The 21,002-nt window shown below is 41.2% G+C and overlaps 1 long non-coding RNA gene across 1 annotated transcript in view; it reads right to left on the bottom strand.

The window, feature by feature from the left end:
• Positions 1–422: 422 nt before the first annotated feature.
• LOC134736138 (uncharacterized) overlaps positions 423–21,002 on the bottom strand; it is a 60,050-nt gene continuing 39,470 nt past the window's right edge. Inside the window, exons 2-3 of the long non-coding RNA XR_010119902.1 lie at positions 5,299–5,426; positions 423–1,564 (exon numbers count right to left, since the gene is read on the bottom strand). This is a non-coding gene — a long non-coding RNA (uncharacterized lncRNA). The remainder of the gene's footprint in view (positions 1,565–5,298; positions 5,427–21,002) is intronic.

Consider the following 21,002-nt stretch of genomic DNA (forward strand, 5'->3'; position numbering starts at 1 on the left):
GGCTCATTTCAGCCAGCATAATGCCTGTGAGATTCATCCTTCTTGGATATAGTTTCAGTTAATTCATTATCATTATTGTATTGTATTCAATAAGTATTACTACAATTCATTCATCCATTCTACTCTCTGGTATTTGGGTAGTTTCCAGTTTGAGGGCATAAGTAGTAGAAGTATTGTGAATATTCTAGGACATGTTTTCATTAAACATACATGCAGCTCTGTGGGGTACAGTATAGGCCTTGGAGTGGAATTACAGTTCTCAGAAACAAAAGAAAATAAATTCAAGTTTGATAAAGACTTGATTGTTGCAAGACATAGATTCCCTGGTTGTAGTGAACCCAAGTTGGCCATGAGCAGTGGAAGGAGTGTGCTTGTTAAAAGGACAAATGTGATGCTGGGAGACATGTACAAATCTCAAGAGATTATGCAGGGAAGCACCAGATTAATTTTAAACGACGGGAAGAGGTGTCAAATAAAAGTTATAAAAACATTCCAGTAAATAAGGCCAATGGCGGGTTGATAGTATCTTCAGAGAACATGTTTAGGATCATACGGTTCTTCCTCATTCTTCTCTGCAGAACTTCCTGGCAGTGATGGCAGTGGAACATTGGAAACGGAGATGAACAGGAGGTGGGAAGAGGAGGCTAAGTACTTGTGGGCCTAAAAGTCCCTGCTTTGGGAGTTTTTTAACAGTCCTGGATGGAGGTAAGGAGGCAGGCGTGATTCTAAGATCTCAAGGAAAGGAGATTCTATGTCACTCTTCTCTTCCCTTGGCCCTTAGACTGTTCACGAATGAAATAATTTCATCAATGCTAGCAGATCCCCTCACTGAGACTTCCAAAGATTTTTATCAACAATTTTATGCCACTCCCACTAACTCTTTGAAGGTAAATGGCAGAATTAATTTTCCCGTTTAAAAAACAGAAACACAAAGACCCAGTGGAGTCTGCATTTTCTAGTTTTAGTCAGCCATTCTGGAAGCTATGTCCTGGTAACCACAGTGTCCCAGTTGTGAACCACGGGCAAGTCTACAGCATCATCTTCCATTCACCATGTGGTTACTGCACTTCTCATACAAACTACCTGCGTTACTCAGTTATCCAATATCAAGGACTACGCCACACTCCTTAGAGCAGATGCAGGGCACTTAGAGATTAACAAAACAGGTCGGGCACAGTAGCTCAAGCCTGTAACCTCAGCACTTTGGGAGGCTGAGATAGAAGAACTGCCTGAGCCCAGGAGTTCAAGACCAGCCTCGGCAACACAGTGAGACCCCCATCTCTACTAAAAAATAAAAAATTAGCCTGGCGTGGTGGCACCTTCCTGTGGTCCAAGCTACTTGGGAGGCTGAGATGGGAGGATCCCTTGAGCTCAGGAGGTAGAGGCTGCAGTGAGTTGTGACTGCACCACTGCACACCAGCCTGGGCAACACAGCAAGACCCTGTCTCAAAAAAGTAAGTTAATTAAATAGAATTAAAAATAAAACCCTTTTAGAGTTCAAGTCTTAATCGCCATATGGCTTTGGGCAACTTATTTTATCTCACTGTACCTCCATTTCCTAGACCTGGAAACAAAAACAAGAGAATGAAATTTATACAGCTTCTCAGAAGAGTGTGTAAGTTAAGCCACATAAAGTATATAAAAATCTGTCACTTAGTAGCCACTCAGCACATGGTAATTACAAAGCATGGTGCCATAAGAAGTTGCTGGGGAGGTAGACATGTAAATGAATGCAGAAAATATATGAGGAATACTAAAATAGAAATTAAAGGGTCCTGTGGCTTTTTCATCCACAGAGACGAGTGTCAAAGCTAATATCTCTGTGGAAGGATCATGGCAGGCAGGAGGCAGGCCTAGATTGCAGCTCCCACTCAGATGGACAGAGCAGCATGTGGAGTATTGCATCATGAACTTTTGCTCCAGAATAACTGCAGGAAGAAATCAGGAAAGCCAAGAGAACCCACAGACCCTCTGACGGAAGTGAACTGCTCCTGCAGGACCTGGGAGACATCCCAAATACCGTGAGTGTCCAAACTATGGAAGTGGGAAAGGGGCATCATTCACTCCCAAACACACAACCTCACTAGGGAACCTCAAGATCTAGATCACTGGAGAAGATTCTGACATTACCTGGAGCTGAGTCAATTTAGAGAACCGAGTGAAATGCAACGGTACAGGAAGCAGTGGGAAATCCCTGTGGGATCTCTGGGTGCCCTAGCAAGCCATTTCTGCCTTGCCTCCCAGGGGTCACTGGAGAGGGCTACCAGAAGCACTGGGAAAAGACCACAGGGAGAAGGAAGCCTCCAGCTGAACTTTGTAACAATTCCAACTGAACAAGAAGTCTCCTGGCCAGAACTACAGGGAGGGCGTGAATCCTGTGTGCAGATCACAGGCGGGGAAGCATGAAGGGTTCACAGCTTTCACAGCTGGGAGGCTGGTAGCCTGGGGCAAGCTCTCAGCCCCACTTGCCCACTGCCTGGACACAGACTTGGTGCTGTTGAGCGGGGAATGGTGAGAGTGAGACTGGCCCTTTGGGTTGTGTGGGAGCTGGGTGAGGCCTGTGATTGCCGGCTTTCCCTCACTTCCCTGACAACTGCATGACACAGCAGAGGCAGCATAATCCTCCTAGGAACATAACTCCATTGACCTGGGAACCACACCTCCATCCCCTACAAGCAAGATCTGCTCAAGGAGAGGCTGAACTCAGACATGCCTAGCGCTGCCCCTACTTAATGATCCTTCCCTACCCACCCTGGTAGCTGAAGACAAACAGCATATACTCTTGGGAGTTCTAGGGCCCCACCCACCACCTGATCCCTCCCATACTACCACAGCTGATGCTCTCTGGAAAGTGCCACCTCCCACCAGGAAGCCAACCAGCTCAAAAATAGTGCATTAAACCACCAAAACGAAGGACCCTCACAGAGTCCATTTCACCCCGCCACCACCTCCACCAGAGCAGGCGTTGGTATCCACAGCTGAGAGACTCACAGATGGTTCATATCACAAGACTCTGTTCAGACAACTCCCGGGGCCAGCCCAGAGCCTGGTAGACCTGTTGGGTGACTAAATTCAGAAGAGAGATAATAATCACTGCAGCTCAGATCTCAGGAAGCCACATCCTAGGAAAAGGGGGAGAGCACTACATCAAGGGAACACCCTGTGGGACAAAAGAATCTGAACAACAGCCTTGAGCCCTAGACCTTCCCTCCGACAGAGCCTACCCAACTGTGAAGGAACTAGGAAACCAACTCTGGTAATACGACAAAACAAGGCTCTTTAATACCCTCCAAAAAATCACACTAGCTCACCAGCAATGGATCCAACCAAAAAAAAATCCCTGATTTACCTGAAAAAGAATTCATAAGGTCAGTTATTAAGCTAGTCAAAGAGGTGCCAGAAAAAGGCAAAGCCCAATTTAAGGAAATTAAAAAAAGTACAATAAGTAAGGGGAGAAATTTTCAATGAAATAGGTAGCATATAATAAAAAGCAATCAAAACTTCAGGAACCAACGGATGCAGTTATAGAAATTCAAAATGCTCTGGAAAGTCTCAGCAATAGAAGCGAATGAGCAGGAGAAAGAACCTCAGAGCTCACAGACAAGGTTTTCAAAATAATCCAACAAAGACAAAGAATAAAAAAATATGAACAAAGCCTCCAAGAAGTCTGGGATTATGTTAAATGACCAAACCAAAGAAAAATCGGCATTCCTAAGAAGAGAAATCTAAAAGTTTGGAAAACATATTAGGGTATCCACTACTGGGTATCTACCCAGAGGAAAGGAAGTCATTACACGAAAAGGATACTTGCACACATATGTTTATAGCGCACAATTCTCAGTTGTAAAAATGTGGAACCAACTCATATGCCCATCAGTCAGTGAGTGGATAAAGAAACTGTGGTATACATATACGACGGAATACTACTCAGCCATAAACAGGAATGAATTAATGGCATTCACAGCAACCTGGATGAGACTGGAGACTATTATTCTAAGTGAAGTAACTCAGGAATGGAAAACCAAACATTGTATGTTCTCAATCATATGTGGGAGCTAAGCTATGAGGATACAGAGACATAAGAATGACACAGTGGACTCTGGGGACTCAGGGAGAAAGGGTGGGAAGGGAGTAATGGATAAAAGACTACAATTTGGGTGCAGTGTATACTGCTCGGGCAATGTGTCCACCAAAATCTCACAAATCACCACTAAAGATCTTACTTATGTGGCCGAGTGCAGTGGCTCACGCCTGTAATCCCAACACTTTGGGAGGCCGAGGCAGGTGGATCACAAGGTCAGGAGATCGAGACCATCCTGGCTAATATGGTGAAACCCCGTCTCTACAAAAAATACAAAAAATTAGCCAGGCGTGGTGGTGGGCCCCTGTAGTCCCAACTACTCAGGAGGCTGAGGCAGGAGAGTGGCTGAACCCAGGAGGCGGAGCTTGCAGTGAGTCGAGATAGCGCCACTGCACTCCAGCCTGGGCAGCAGAGCGAGACTCTGTCTCAAAAAAAAAAGAAAAGAAAAGAAAAGAAAAAGAAACCAATAGGGAAAAAAAGCCAGTATCACTCTTACGTGAGATCTTTAGGCATTATACAGTAAGACTGTCTCAATCTCAGTAAGAACTAAGTAAATAAAATGACAATAAAGAACTTTTGTGCATCCAAAACTTTCAGGCAAAGATTGTAAGCTCTCTAGCATCATTACATGCCCAGGTTATATTTCTCAAGCCTTACTTGTTCCTTCCCACACATTAACATTTCAGAATTATATTTCATTTGTAACAGGTATTCTCTAGGCTCACTAACCTGACAGGGTTAATACCAAAAAATAAAAACAAAAATAATGGCATTTAAATAAAAATAGCCTCGGGCTTGAGCCCATCCTAGCAACCACAGTGAAATTCCGGCTTCCCCCCAATCTTCTCAGAGTTCTTGGATGGCCTGAGAATGATCCCCACAGCCTCTAGATGCTACCAGCAACGTTCTTTGCAAGGAGCTCCCCTCCTCCTTTCAACTGGTTCCACCTCTGTCTGCAAAGGCTGCTTTCCTTTCTCTCTTATGGCTCACTTTACTGATACTGAACTCCTCGCTTCCCAATACTGAGATCTGCTGTGTCCTGGGGCTGGGGCTGTACCTCTCCCATATCACTCCCCTGCTCTTGTCACCATCACTGCTCCTGTCCTGAGTTACAAGCCCTCAGCTAAGCCACAGCAATGCAAGTGCGTGTTTCAGTCCACAGGCAGAGTCAGAGGCTGCTTCTCTCCCAGAAGAGAACATCCACTTTACTTTCTTACCTTGCTGCATCCACAAGAGGGAACCTGGTGCCGCTTCTCCAGCCAGAATGGTAGCCCCCAAGGCTCTTCCTCTTCCATCCACCTTTAGGTGCAGCATCCAACGAGGTCAAAATCACAATGTCTTGCATCTAATAAAAAATTACCAGGAATGCAAAAAAAAAAAAAAAAACAGGAAAATATGACCCTTAATATAGAGAAAACAAACATGAAAAACAACCCAGAAATGACACAGACTATAGAATTAGTGGAAATAGTTATTATAATTGTATCCTATATGCTCAAAAATTTAGAAGACTGAACATGTTGGTAGATATATAGAAGATATTTTTTAAATACCCAAATTGAACTTCTGAAGTTAAAACTACAATGTCTAACATGAAAATACATTGGATGAGATTAACAGGAGATTAGACACTAAGAAGAAAAGATTTGTGAACTTGAAGACAATAAAAGCCATCCAAACTGAAATACAAAGAGGAAAAAAACAATGAAAAGAAATGAGAAGAGCATCAGGGCATTGTGGGACAACTTCAATCAGTCTAAAAAATGAAAAGATGCTTCCAAATGTAAAAAAGAATCTTTTAAATTCTCAAAGAGCCCATCACAATTTTTAATAGCTCTATTAGAAAAAAAAATCGTTTTGCTGCTTAAGTTCCAGCAGGCCAATCTTTGTGATGAATCCCTTGGGATGTTGCCAATCCAGACAGGCAGCTCTTAAGGTGACACATCAGTCATCCAGGGACTTACCATAATGTCAGTCATTTTGTTACTGTTTTTAATAATGTAAAATACTTGACCAATGAGGATTCCTTCCAGAAACGCAAAAGTTATTCAACAATAGGAATCCTATCTACATAAATTAAGAAGAAAGCCCACATGATTTTATGAATTAATGTAAAAAGGTGTTTCTCTAATATTTAACAGCATTCTAATAAAAACATTAACTAACATAGGAATAGAGAGAAGCTACCTAAACAAGATGAAAACTGTTTACCAAAACAGAATTCTATTTTTAATCATGATGGAATAATAGAGACTAGATGTACCTTCCCTCCTTGCACAACTAAAAGCTGAACAAAATATATGAAGCGAAAGTTTTCAGACACTGGACAACAGGCAGTGCAAGACTGTGATCCCTGAGAGAAAGACAAGTGAGATCAGCCCTGCAAGTCCCCCCAGCTCACTGCCGGGAGAATTTCCAGGCTGATCCCAGAAAAAAGAAACCAAAACAGAGTCCAACAGTCTCACTGATTAAGGAGACAAAGTTCAGAGTTCCAGCAGGGCAAAATGAGAAAAATTTGTGAGGCAAAATGTCAAAGAAAAAGAACTGCAGAGAGTGAGGGTTCCAGAGATCTGCAGAGCAGTCCCTCAAGACTTTGGCGGAGTACTGCTATGCGCTTGTGTAAGGAGACTACTGAGGCTGGGGAAAGAATAGCAGAGAGGAGTATGCAGAACAATTCCAGGAGTTCACACAGGACCAGAAACAGTGTTTTCCCTAGCCAGTTTGGGAAGATCTCCCAATACGGTGGGGCATTGGGTACAGTTCTCAAAAGCATATTGCCTCGCTGGGGCCAAATTAGCCCTCAGTGTAAAAGTAAAGTATCTAAAGGAATGTTTAGAAATCCAGCACCCAGTAACATAAAGTGTACAATGTCTGGCATTCAATAAAATATTACCTAGTATGCAAATAAGCAGAAGCATAAGACCCAGGACCAGAAAAAAAAATCATTCTATAAACATAGACCTATATATGACTCAGATGTTAGAATTTGTAGGCAAGGACATCAAAACAAGAATTACAAATTCACTCCATGTGTTCAAGAAGTACAAGAAAGCATGGGTATAGTCAGGAGAAAAATGAAATGCCTAACTAAACTTCTAGAAATGCAAAATAAAATTAACTAAACTGAAAAATATATTGGCAGGATTAACAGCAGATTAAATGCTATAGGAGAAAAGATTTGTGAATTTGAAGATATAGCAATAGGAACTATCCAAATTAAACACTGAGAGAAAATATAAGCCAGAAGAAAACTAAACAAAGCATCAATAAGTTGTGGGACAATATCAAGTATATATATATATATATATATATATATATATAGTATTTATATTAGTATTATACTATATATATTTTATATATATAAAATATATTGCAGGTGTGAGCCACCATACCCAGTATATGTATTATTTATATATGTAAATATGTAGTATTTTGCTAATATAAATATATTGATAACATATAACTATATTTACATATATAAACATATTAGAGGGAGAGAGAGATTTATATGAAGAATTGGCTCACACAGTTATGAAGGCCAAGAAGTGCCATGATCTGCTATCTGCAGGTCAGAGACCCAGGAAGGCCAGTGCTGTAATTCAGCCAGTGGTTGAGTCCATCCAGAAGCACTCTCATGGACACACCAAAAATTATGTTTAACCTGCACACCCCATGGCCCAGTCATGTTGACACATAAAATTTATTACCACAAGTCTACCCTTTGTCAACTTGGCACCCATACACATCTCCTCGAACCAAACTTATTCTCCAAATAAAAATAATAGGTCATAATTCCACCTACCTTAATACTACCCTGGATACAATAAAAAACACACAGTAACTTATTTCCCAGATGAGGAAGTAAAATCCTTGAAAGATGTTTACTCTTTGCTATCCTATAAACAGTTGGCTGGGTGCAGTGGCTCACACCTGCAATCCCGCACTTTGGGAGGCCAAGGCAGGGAGATCGCTTGAGCTCAGGAGTTCAAGACCAGCCTGGGCAACATGGTGAAACATCAACTCTACAAAAAAATACAAAAATTAGCCAGGCATGGTGGTGTGTGCCTGTAGTCCCAGCTACTTGGAATGCTGAGGTGGGAGGATGGCTTGAGCCCAGGAAGCGGAGGTTGCAGTGAGCCAAGATCGTGCCACTGCACTACAGCCTGGGTAACAGAGCCTGACCCTGTCTCAAAAAAAAATAAATTAAATTAACAATACTTAAATAGTATGATATAAAATATTATAAATACACCTTATGTTACATGATAAGGGAATAAGAGCAGAAGGATAACAAAGATACACACACAAATGTGTTTATAGCAAAATAAGGAGAAAACAGACATGGCAATTACCATCTTTGTTTCTATAATTGTCCACATGGTCATGGCTGGTATTTACAACTACCTTTTCCCACTACCCATTCTGTATTCCCATTGCCTTCAGCAAGCACCTCAGCTTTATCTGGTAGGGCAACTTCAACTTTTATTCCTGAAGGGTTTGAGCCATTTGTAGTCCTGCCTGGTCGGGTTGTAGTTTTCTATTGACATAAAACACAGGGCATGGTAATACTAAAAGATACCCTAAGGAATCTCCTGTATTCTGGATGTACTTACTCTTCCTTAACTCCATTGTGGAATAGTAGTCCAATTTCCCCCTTGGTAGTCAGGACCAATCATCCCAGCCAACACTGTAACTCCCTTCTTTACCTATTGAGAAATATGAGGACCCCAAATTGGCCAGGTGGAAGTCTTAACTTCCAGTTCTCAGGATCACTGTTGTGTCTCCTGGTGGAAATATCCCTTCCTCTAGAACTAAGACCTCTAGGTCAGGAAAGCATAAAGTCAGGAACAGGAAGCAAAAATTTTGCTAGTGGGTCAGTCGGGGTAATAGGGAGTGGTGCCACTCCCACTTTTGTCCTTTGATCTCTTGACCTGTGAATGCTACTTGCTATAAGAGAAACAAGATCTTATATTGGACACTGATTCATAGCATATACAGCCTTCTGGGGAACTTCACTCCACCCCTGCAAGAAATTGCCACCTAGCTGGTGTCGTAACTGAGACTTCAAAATGCTCTTCCACTGTTTTATCAAGCCAATTGCTTCAGCATGATGGGGAACATAATCAGACCAGCAAATTGCACGAGCATGGGTCCATTGTTCCATTTCTTTTGCTGTAAAGTGAGTTCCTTGATCAGAAACAATGCAGTGTGGAATACTACAATGATGAATAAAGCATTCTATAAGCCTACAGATGGTAGTTTTGGCAGAAGCATTGTGTGCAGGGAAGACAATATCCAGAGTATTACATTAAGAACAAACACTGTCCCTTCTATGATGAAAATGTCTCCATATAATCAACCTACCACCAGGTGGCTGTGTGATCACCCTATGGACTCGATGTTGGTCTCTGCTCAATGTTGGCCATATCAGGGACTCAATGTTGCTCTCTGCTGTTGGCAAATTGGACCTTCAGTAGTGGCTGTAAGCCAGATTGGCCTTGTTGAGTGGAAGTCCACGTTACTTCACCAAGCATAACCTCCATCACTGCCATCATGGTCACTTTGTTCATGAGACCATTGGGCAATGACAGAGGTAGCTGGGAGAAAAGGGTGACCAGTATCCACAGAATGGGTCATCTTGTCCACTTGATTATTAAAATTCCCTTTGGTGAGTATTCACATGGGACACAAACATCACCATGTGTTTTATGCACTCAGAGAAGTCTGTCCATACACCTCTTCCTTAAATTTGTCACCAATTTTCCAGCCATGTTCTTCTCAATTCCCTGAACATCCAGCCAAACCACTGGCCACAGCCTGAACTGATATATATAATCACAGGTCTGGCCATTTCTCCTTCCAAGAAAAGTGCACAATCAGATGCACTGCTCAAAGTTCTGGCCAGTAAGAGGATTTCCCTTCGCAGCTGTCTTTCAGGGATATTCCAGTAAAAGGTTCTAGTACTGCAGCTGTCCACTTTTGGGTGGTGTCTGCATATTGTGCAGAACCATCTGCAAACCAGGCCTGAGTATTCTCCTATCGATTGATCATAGGTAACTCCTGGTAACACCATAGGTGCAGGCAGTGGGAGAGAAAGCAGTGTTGCAAGAGTAGATACCATGAGCATTTGGGTCACTTTTTCATGTAACTTACATGTGCCTTCAGGGCCTATTCCAACCAGATCATGTATGTACTACTTCCATTTGATGATGGAGTGCTGTGTATGCCAAATTTTATGACTTGGTGGATCAGATAACAGCCAGTTCATGATGGGCAGCTCAGGTTGCATGGTAACTTGGCAGCCCATGGTCAAACATTCAGTCTCTACTAAGGCCCAGAAGCAGACAAAGAATTGTCTTCCAAAAGAAAAGTAGTCATCTTTGGAAGATGGTAGGCTTTTTTCCAAAATTCTAAATGCTTGCACTGTGATTCTTCCATTCATCCCTATCTGCCACCGACACCTCAAGCAGCACGGATCCACTGGATCACATAACTCAAGCAGCGGGGCAGCTTGCACAGCAGCCTGGGCCCGTTGCGGAGCCTTCTCTTGTGGGCCCCACTCAAATCCAGCAACTTCTTGGGTCACTGGGTAAATGGGCCAGAGTAACACTGCCAAATGAGGAATGTTGACTCTAAAATCTTAAGAAGCCCACTTTCTTGACTGTAGGAGGGGCCAGACCCAACAATATACCCTTCACTTTAAAAGGGTTGTCTAGCCATGCCCCACACCACTTGACGAAGAGAAATTTTGCTGAGGTACAAGCAAAAGTTGCCTGAATTTTAGGCAAGTCACAAAAATGTCTTACCAATAAGTCTCGAGTAGTTGTTATTTCTTACTCACCAGGTCTAATCAGCATTTAAAATGCTGGGGGGAAAAATCTAAAAAAAGCATCACTAAGATTAGGACATCATCGAGTTGCCTAACACACGTATAACTGAAGTTCCCAGGAAAAAGGAGGAAAAAAAAAACTTGAAAAAAGTGGCCATTTTTTCCAAATTTAATGAAAATTGTTAATCTAAATATTCGAAAATAGGCTGGGCATAGTGGCTCATGCCTATAATCCCAGCACTTTGGGAGGCCAAGTCGGGCAGATTACCTGAGGTCGGGAGTTTCAAGACCAGACTGCCATCATAATGAAACCCTGTCTCTACTAAAAATACAAAAATTAGCCAGGCATGGTGGTGGGTGCCTGAAATCCCAGCTACTCAGGAGGCTGAGGCAGGAGAATCGCTTGAACCCAGGAGGCAGAGGTTGCAGTGAGCTGAGATTGCACCATTGCACTCCAGCCTGGGCAACAAGAGTGAAACTCTGTCCCCTGCAAACAAAAAAAAAAGACAAGACATACCAAAAGGCAAAAAACACAACTTGAAGAAATGGAGCAAACATCAGAATGAGACTCAGACATGTCAGGGATGTTGGAATTATCAGACCAGTAATTTAAAACAACCATGATACATGTGTGAAGGGCTCTAGCAAATAGCATGCAAGAACTAATGGATGGGCCAGGTGCGGTGGCTCACGACTGTAATCCCAGCACTTTGGGAAGCCGAGGTGGGTGGATCTCCTGAGATCAGGCGCTCCAGCCTGACTAACATGGTGAAAACCCGTCTCTACTAAAAATACAAAAATTAGCCAGGCGGAGTGGCAGGCACATGTAATCCCAGCTACTCTGAGGCTGAGGCAGGAGAATCGCTTGAACCCGGGAGGTGGAGGTTGCAGTGAGCCGAAATCATGCCATTGCACTCCAGCCTGGGCAACAGAGCGAGACTCCACCTCAAAAAAAAAAAAAAATGGTGGCGGGGGGGCCAGGCGTTCTGGCTCATGCTTGTAATCCCAGCACTTCGGGAGGCTGAGGCAGGTAGATCATGAGATCAAGAGATGGAGACCATCCTGGCTAACACAGTGAAACCGTCTCTACTAAAAATACAAAAATTAGCTGGGCGTGGTGGCCTGTGCCTGTAATCCCAACTACTCGGGAGGCTGAGGCAGGAGAATCACTTGCACCCAGGAGGCAGAAGTTGTGGTGAGCTGAGATCATGGCGCCATTGCACTCCAGCCTGGCAACACAGCGAGACTCCGTCTCAAACAAACAAACAAAAAAAAACTGATGGACGATAGAAGCAGAGAGATGGAAATCCTAGGAAAGAACCATAAAGAAATGCTAGAGGTCAAAAACGCGGTAATGGAAGTAAAGGACGGTTCTGATAGGCTGATTGGACATGACTTAGGAAAGAATCTCTGAGCCTGAAAATATCTCAGTAAAAATCTCTATAACTGAATGGCAAACAGAAAAAAATGGGGGACAAAAGGACAAAATATCCAAGAACTGTAGGACAACTACAAAAGGCATACATATTTGTGCTAGAAATACCAGGAAAAAGAAAAAAAAGAGAGAAAGGAACAGAAAATATATTTGAAATAATTATGACAGAGACTCCAAATTAATGTCAGACATCAACCCATAGATTCAGGAATCTAAGAGAACACCAAACAGGATAAATGCCCCCAAAAACAATACCTAGGCATAAAATTTGTAAACTAAAGAAGTCAAAGACAAACAAAAAAATCCTTACATATTTTGGATATTAATCCCTTAAAGATACATGGTTTGAAAATATTTTCTCCCATTCCACAGGATTGCCTTTTCACTCGGTTGATGGTTTCCTTTGCCATGCCAAAGCATTTTAGTTTAATGCAATCCCGATTTTCTATTTTTGCTTTTTTGCTTGCATTTTTGGTGTCATAGTCAAAAAATAATTGCCCAGACGACTGTCAAGAAGATTTTCCTGTATTTTTTTCTTTTTTTTTTTTTTTTTTTTTTTTTCAGATGGCATCTTGCACTATCACCCAGGCTGGAGTGGAGTGGAGTGGCACGATCTCGGCTTACTGCAACCTCCGCCTCCTGGGTTCAAGTGATCTCCTGCCTCAGTCTCACGAGTAGCTGGGATTACAGGCACACATCACCACGCCCGGCTAATTTTTGTATTTTTAGTAGAGACAGGGTTTCTCCATGTTGGCCAGGCCGATCTTGAACTCCTGACCTCAGGTGATCCACCTGCCTTGGTCTCCAAAGTGCTGAGATTACAGTCATTAGCCACCACACCCGGTCCTCTGTCTTCTTCTAGTAGTGTTATGGCTTAAGGTCTTACAGTTAAGTCTTTTGAATTTAATCCGTTTTGAATTGCTTCTTGTATACAGTAAGAGGGTCTAATTTCAATTCTTCTGCATGTGAATATCCAGTTTTTTCATCACTATTTACAGAAGAGATTATCAGTAATTAAATAGTAAGGGATAGCCTCCCAAAACAAAAAGCACCAGGCCAGATTGATTCACTGGTGAATTCTACCAAACATTTAAGAAACAAATTATACTCATTTCAGAAGATAGACACGGAAGGAACAACTACTAACTCGTTCTACAAGGCCCGCATCATCCTAACACCAAAATCAGACAAAGACTTTACAAGAAAACTGTCTACCAATATCTCTGATGAACATAGATGCAAAAATCTCCCCCAAAATATCAGCAAATCAAACTCAACAATGTATAAAAACAATTATCCACCAAAACAACATATTTATCCTCACTATGCAAGCCTGGTTCAACATGCAAAATCAATTAGATAATCACCACAACAAAGGGCTGAGGAGCAAATATCACGTGATCGTTTCAATAGGTGCAGAAAAAGCATTTGACAAAATCCTACACCCATTCATTTTTAAAAAAACTCTCAGTAAACTAGGAATAGGGGATCTTCCTCTGCTTGACAAAGAATATCTATTAAAAACCTACAGCTAACATCATACTTAATGGTGAGAATCATGAAGTTTTCCCACTAAGATCAGGAACAAGGCAAGGGTGTTCTCTCTCATCACTGTCTTTCAACATTGTAATGGGAATCCTAATAAAATAAAAACAAAAGGAAATAAAATATATACAGACTGAGAAGGGAAAAAATAAAACCATGTTTGTTTGCAGATGTCATGATTACCTATGCAGACAATACAAAATAACCAAAAAATAACTTCTAGAATAAGTGATTATAGCAAGGGTGCAGGATGCAAGTTTAATATACAAAAGTCAGTCATTTTTCCTTTTTTTTTTTTTTTTGAGATGGAGTCTCACTCTGTTGCCCAGGCTGGAGTGAAGTGGTGCAATCTCAGCTCACTGCAACCTCCGCCTCCTGGGTTCAAGCAATTCTTCTGCCTCAGCCTCCTGAGTAGCTGGGACTACAGGTGCACCACCACACCTGGCTAATTTTTGTATTTTTAGTAGAGACGGGGTTTCACCATATTGGCCAGGCTGGTCTCGAACTCCTGACCTTGTGATCTGCCCACCTTGGCCTCCCAAAGTGCTGGGATTACAGGCATGGGCCACCCCGCCCAGCCAATCACTTTTCGTTATCTCATCAATGAACAAGTGAAAACTGAAAAACGTAATACCATTTATGTGCTCACTTTGGCAGCATGTATTCTAAAACACATAGTATCATTTACATTAGCACCCGGTAAAATAAAATACTTAGTTATGAATTTAACAAAATATGGACAAGACCTATGTAAGGCAAACTATAAAACCCTGATGAAAGAAATCAAAGAAAAACTAAATAAATGGATAGACAGTTGATGTTCATGAATAGGAGGACTCAATATTTTTAGGATGTCTGTTCTTCCCAACTTGATCTATAGATTCCAATGCAATCCCTGTCAAAATCCCAGCAAGTTTATTTCACAGATAACAGAGTATTCTAAATTTTATACGCAGAGCCAAAGCACACTTAACAGCCAATTCAATACTGAAAAAGAAGAACAAAGTTGGAGGACTGACATACCTGACTCCAAGACTTACTGTAAATCTATGATAATTAAGCCAGAGTGGTATTTGCAAAAGAATAAATCAATAGATCAATGGAACAGAGTAGAGAGTCCAGAAATTGACCCACATAAATATAGTCAACTGATCTTTGTCAAAGAACAAAGGCAATACATTGAAGAAAAACAGAATGTTGTTGTAACAAATAGACATCCACATTTAAAAAAAAAGAATCCGGACACAGACCTTACACCCTTCACAAAAATTAACTCAAAATGAATCACAGACCTAAATATAAAATACAGACCTATAACGCTCCTAGAAGGTAACAGGACAAAATCTAGGTGAGCTTGGGTTTAGCAATAACTTTTTAGTTTTAACACCAAAGTCATGATCTGTGAAAGAAAGAATTGATAAGTTGGACTTCATTAAAAGTAACAACTTCTGCTCTGCAAAGGACACTGTCAAGAGAATGAAAAGACAAGCCTTTGGGAGAACATATTTGCAAAAGACATAATTGATAAAGGACTGTTATCCCCAATATACAAAGAATTCTTTAAAACTCAAAAATAAGGTAACAAGAAACCCAATTTTTTAAATGGGCCAGCGAGCTTAACAGAACCTCACCAAAGAAGATACACAGATAGCAAACAAACATATGAAAAGATATTCTACATCCTGTGTTACCATGGAAATGCAAATTAAAACGATGATGAGACACTATTAACACCAATTAGAATGCCCAAAATTCAGAATACTGTCAACACCAAACACTGGTGAGGATCTGTAGCAACAAGAACTCTCATTGCTGGTGGGAATGCAAAATGGTACAGCTACTTTGGAAGACACTTTGGAGGCTTCTTACAAAACTAAACATACCCTTACCAAACAATCCAACCAGCACACTCCGTGGTATTTACCCAAAGGACTTGAAAACTTATGTCCACACAATTACCTACACATGGATACTTACAGAACCTAACTTTATTCCTAACTGGGAAATATTAGAAGAAACCAAGATGACCTCTAGTAGTTAAATGCATAAATAAACCATGATACATTCAGACAAAAGGGTATCATTCAGCACTAAAATGAAATGAACTATCAAGCCATGAAGCGACATGAAAGAAATTTAAATGCAAATTACTAAGTGAAAGAAGTCAGTCTGAAAAGGCTACATACTGTATGATTCCAACTATATGACATTCCGTAAAGGCAAAACTATTAAGACAGGAAAAAGATCAATGGTTGCCAATGATTGGAGTGGAGGGAAGGATGAAGGTGGAACACAGGATTTTTAGGGCAGTGAAACTACTCTGTATGACACTGAAACAGGGGACGCATGTCATTATATATGTGTTCAATCCCATAGAATGTACAGGACCAACAGTGAACCCTAATGTCAACTATGTCAATGTAGGTTCATCAGTTGCAACAAATAGGCCATTTTGGTAGGAGATGCTGGTCGTGGGGAGGCCATGCATGTGTGGGTGCAGGGGAATATAGGAAATCACTGTGCTTTCTGCTAAATTTTGTTTAGAAGAGAACGGAACCCAACCTAGTATCTTCCATTAATAACAATTATTCTCATGGGGGCTGAAGACATTAAAAACAGGTGGGTGGGGTCAGAAGCTTACCTGAGAGAAAATGGAAAGGAGATAAAAACAAAAAGGACCAAGGAACAAGTGCAATGAATAGAAAACAAATATCAAGATGATGCACTGTAACCAAAACTAGTAGTCTTGATATTAGTTATAAATGTACTAAACAATTATATGCTATACACAAGAAACCCATTTTTGCTCATATTTAGTTTTTATTTTTTTTAATGCTGCACAAGACCATATCTATTTTATTATTTCTTTTATTTATATGCTGCTGTTTACTGAAAGTGAGAGGGAACTTATGTGGCCTTTTTCTTTTTCTGTAGGCCGCCTAGAGCTTTCTAAATTTGGAATACTTGATCAAGCTAAAAGAAAAAGGGAGTTTCACAAAATCACTGGCAGTGGGGAGGGGAAGGTTGCTTCATTGATTATGCCCTGTGGTGGTTGATTAACTGCTTGTACAATTATGTTTCACTTTTAATAAATTACGCTTAGAGTGCTCCTGCTGATGAAGGCACCTGAGCTGAATAGTTACATCCAGGGCACAGGTGAAGGGACAGTGGCATTAGTGGCAGTTATGTCCACTAGCAGGGCCGATTCTCAGAAAAGTCGCAGCCATGTGGGCCCTCTGAGGCTTGGGAGTAGCATCCTCAGGAGTAGGCCATGAGCAAATTCTGGAAAGTGGTCCCAGAAGTCAGGCCTTGGCAGCAGAGCAGGTCTCAGGTGCTTGGCATGCAGTCGGCCTGCTGGCTGACATGATCTTGCCTGGGAAGCATGGGACACAGTTCATGGGCTGGTACTGGTGGGAGCCAGGGTAATGGGGTGCACACCCACCCTCCTGAAACAGGTCAGGGTCACTGGTCTCATTGTCTAAGATATTATCCGAGCTTGTGGTCTCAAAACCAATAAAATTAAAGAGCATGGACACAAAGGGTGAGGTTGGAGCAAAAATTTAATAAGTGAAAGAAGAAAGCTCTCCACAGAGGAGAGGGGTCCCGGATGGTGGCCGGGTTACAGTTGAATTCAAAAGCTTTTGTAAGAAACTGCTCTCATCTCTGTAACCATTTGAGTAACTTTTCTTATCTATAAAACTGTCTGCATAACTCCCCTTATCTATATAGTTGTGGGTATGTCTCTAGGTAAGCACAAAGTACAGCTTTTTGTTTGTATAAGCGTGGGTTTAAGTAAGCCCCCTTCCTCCCTGGGCAAGTTCCCTTGGAGCCCACCATGTACATGTCTGAGAAGGGGAGAAACTTTTTCCTGGGAGCTTGCTAATCATACAAAGAACAAACAGCTCTGTGCTGGACTTTGCCTGCCTTACCTGTTTATCTGTGGCTTATCTGTACAGCTGCAGTCTGAATTTTTTCCAGCCTGTAGCTGTGATTTGTCAGGCAGGCAGCTTCTCCAAGGACTAATCTGCCCGTTTACCCAACTAATTTTTCCATTCCTTCTCCCTCATCCCCACCTTGAGGAGTGGAAACCTTAACTGCTGCTAGGGAGACTGGGTGTTGATTTTTCTAGCTACTTCCCACTGGAGAGGGGCATTGTGTGGCTAACAGCAGCTAGGATTTTCCCAGGGCTGGTTTAAGGGTCCTCAGAAGAAAGATGCATTTATGCATGGCTCCGTTTGCATTACCATTTGGAGCTTGATAGCCTCTAGGCAAAAAGAAAAAATTTGGGTTGTTAGAGGACATATATTAAAACAAGACAAGGTGGGTAAGGACAGCTTTAAAAAATCCCAAGGCTGCTGACATGCTGTGATAACTGGTGGCTACAGTTATGCCTGTTAAGATTTGGGTGCTTGAGCTTGGCTTTGGTTACCTTTCTTGGTCGTACTCTCCCAAAAAGGAAACCTCTGCGTTACAGGTACTCTATTTATTCTTATTACCTGGCACGTTTGTAGTATAATTGCCCAGAACTGGAATATTGTTCCAGATTTTTACATTGCCCATCCCTTTCTGTCTCCTCTGAGCTGCAGCTGGAGACTGCTCATTGGTTTACAGGAATAAGCAAAGTTAGTTTAAAATATAGGCAAGAACTTAAAAACAACTAATGAGACTAGAAATTAATGACAGCTGTGTGATAAGTTTTGAAACATAATTTCCCTCTCTCCAGTCCTCATTTTTATTAAAACAGATTGTGATAGGACTGAGTTGTTTGCAAAATAAACTTCATAGTCTTATACCTGGTCTGATTTTTTGCATAAAGTACAGCAAGAATAATTATTTTTACTTAGGCCTTTCAGATTGGCTCTGAATGTGTGTTAATATTATTCCTAAAATATAACTTGAAGAAGATTAGACTTCGTTTTGGCAATTCCATGTACCTAAACATGTCAAATAATGTTCTTTACCTCTCTTCTGGGTGCTCCAGGGGCCCTCTGTAGCACCAAAAAGCTAGGGGTCAGGAAAGAAAACCTTGAGACTGAAGTTTGATTTGGGGAAGCCTGTTAAATATGTTAGTGTTTCAAAGCACTTAATATTATGAGATAGAATTTTAGATTATCATAAGTTATTTGTTTTGCCAAAATGATGGGGCAAAGTTTTGAAAAAGCAAAAAACATTCATTAGCTTTTACTATTACATGAAAATCCTATTCAAGAGAGAAAGTTCAATTTTACCCTTGCATTAGTCTACTATTAATGTTAACCCCAATTTTTATTTTTATTTTTTTTGAGACGGAGTCTTGCTCTGTCACCCAGGCTAGAGTGCAATGGCACGATCTTGTCTCACTGCAACCGCCACCTCCTGGGTTCAAGCAATTCTCTTGCCTCAGCCTCCCAAGTAGCTGGGATTACAGGCACAAGGCATCACACCCAGCTAACTTTTGTATTTTTAGTAGACGGGGTTTCATCATGTTGGCCAGGCTGGTCTCGAACTCCTGACCTCAGATGATCTGCCCGCCTCGGCCTCCCAAAGTGAGCCACTGCGCCTGGCCTAACCCCAATTTTTAATGAAACCTTATAGATGATTCTATCCAACCTTAACCAGTTTGACCATGAGGTGACATTTTCACAAACCTTTTATAATCATTTACAAATTTTGCTAAAGAACAGATTAGTGCCTTAAAAAACCTTGTACTTTTACTTCAATGCTCAATTTACAGAAAAATTGTTTTTACAATTTTTCCCCAATTTGCTTAAACCTTCAGCTTTATTTTATCTAATTTAAGACAGTTCTTTATCCCTAGGCAAAATGTACACTTCCATGCCTTCTTATAATCTTTCACTAAAAACACATTTTACTGTTTTTACACACCTTGCACGTAAATATATTCTCAGCCTTAGTTTCAGTTACGTGTCATAATGGTAACGCTTAGCAATTTTTAACTTGAATGTAAAACCTGGTAAGTTGTTTCAATTATGTGCTAGGTGCAGACTAAGTTTGACTCCTCCCAACACAGTTAGGGGCATAGTGACTTCCATATGTTCCCAGGCCTTACAAATTGTGAAGCAAGCAAGTTGACAGCTTTTAAAGGCCACAGAAACAGTTCACAACCTTAAAACATTTAGCAAACCTAGTATTTGACCTACATAATTTAGACTACGTCTTTACACCTTGAAGATATTTGTATTTTACCAACAATCCCTAAGTCTGTTCTTATTTTTAAAGATTAAAGTTATGTAAAACAAGAGTCATTACAGCTCTTACTTTTCCTTTAAAAGTATTTTATCCAAGAGCTTATCCTTTTTTAAGTTAATTAGAGCTCTTTTTATAGACATCACATACACATCACACATATGACTACGCAGACAGAAGAAGATCCAGCAGCTCAGGGTGGAGGCCTTTAAGAATAGGGCCAGGAATCAGAGAAATGCAAATCAAAACCACAATGAAACACCATCTCACACCAGTTAGAATGGCGATCATTAAAAAGTCAGGAAAAAACAGGTGCTGGAGAGGATGTGGAGAAATAGGAACACTTTTACACTGTTGGTGGGACTGTAAACTAGTTCAACCATTGTGGAAGACAGTGTGGCGATTCCTCAAGGATCTAGAACTAGAAATGCCATTTGACCCAGCCATGACATTACTGGGTATATAACCAAAGCATTATAAATCATGCTGCTATAAAGACACATGCACACGTACATTTATTGCGGCACTATTCACAATAGCAAAGATTTGGAACCAACCCAAATGTCCAACAATGATAGATTGGATTAAGAAAATGTGCCACATACACACCATGGAATACTATGCAGCCATAAAAAAGGATGAGTTCATGTCCTTTGTAGGACATGGATGAAGCTGGAAAGCATCATTCTCAGCAAACTATCACAAGGACAGAAAACCAAACACCACATGTTCTCACTCATAGGTGGGAATTGAACAGTGACAACACTTGCACACAGGAAGGGGAACATCACACACCAGGGCCTGTCGTGGGGTGGGGGGGGGGGGGAGGGATAGCATTAGGAGATATACCTAATGTAAATGACAAGTTAATGGGTGCAGCACACCAACATGGCACATGTATACATATGTAACAATCCTGCACATTG

The sequence above is a fragment of the Symphalangus syndactylus genome, chromosome 3 (genome assembly GCF_028878055.3).
Source record: "Symphalangus syndactylus isolate Jambi chromosome 3, NHGRI_mSymSyn1-v2.1_pri, whole genome shotgun sequence".
NCBI classification, from domain to species: domain Eukaryota; kingdom Metazoa; phylum Chordata; class Mammalia; order Primates; family Hylobatidae; genus Symphalangus; species Symphalangus syndactylus.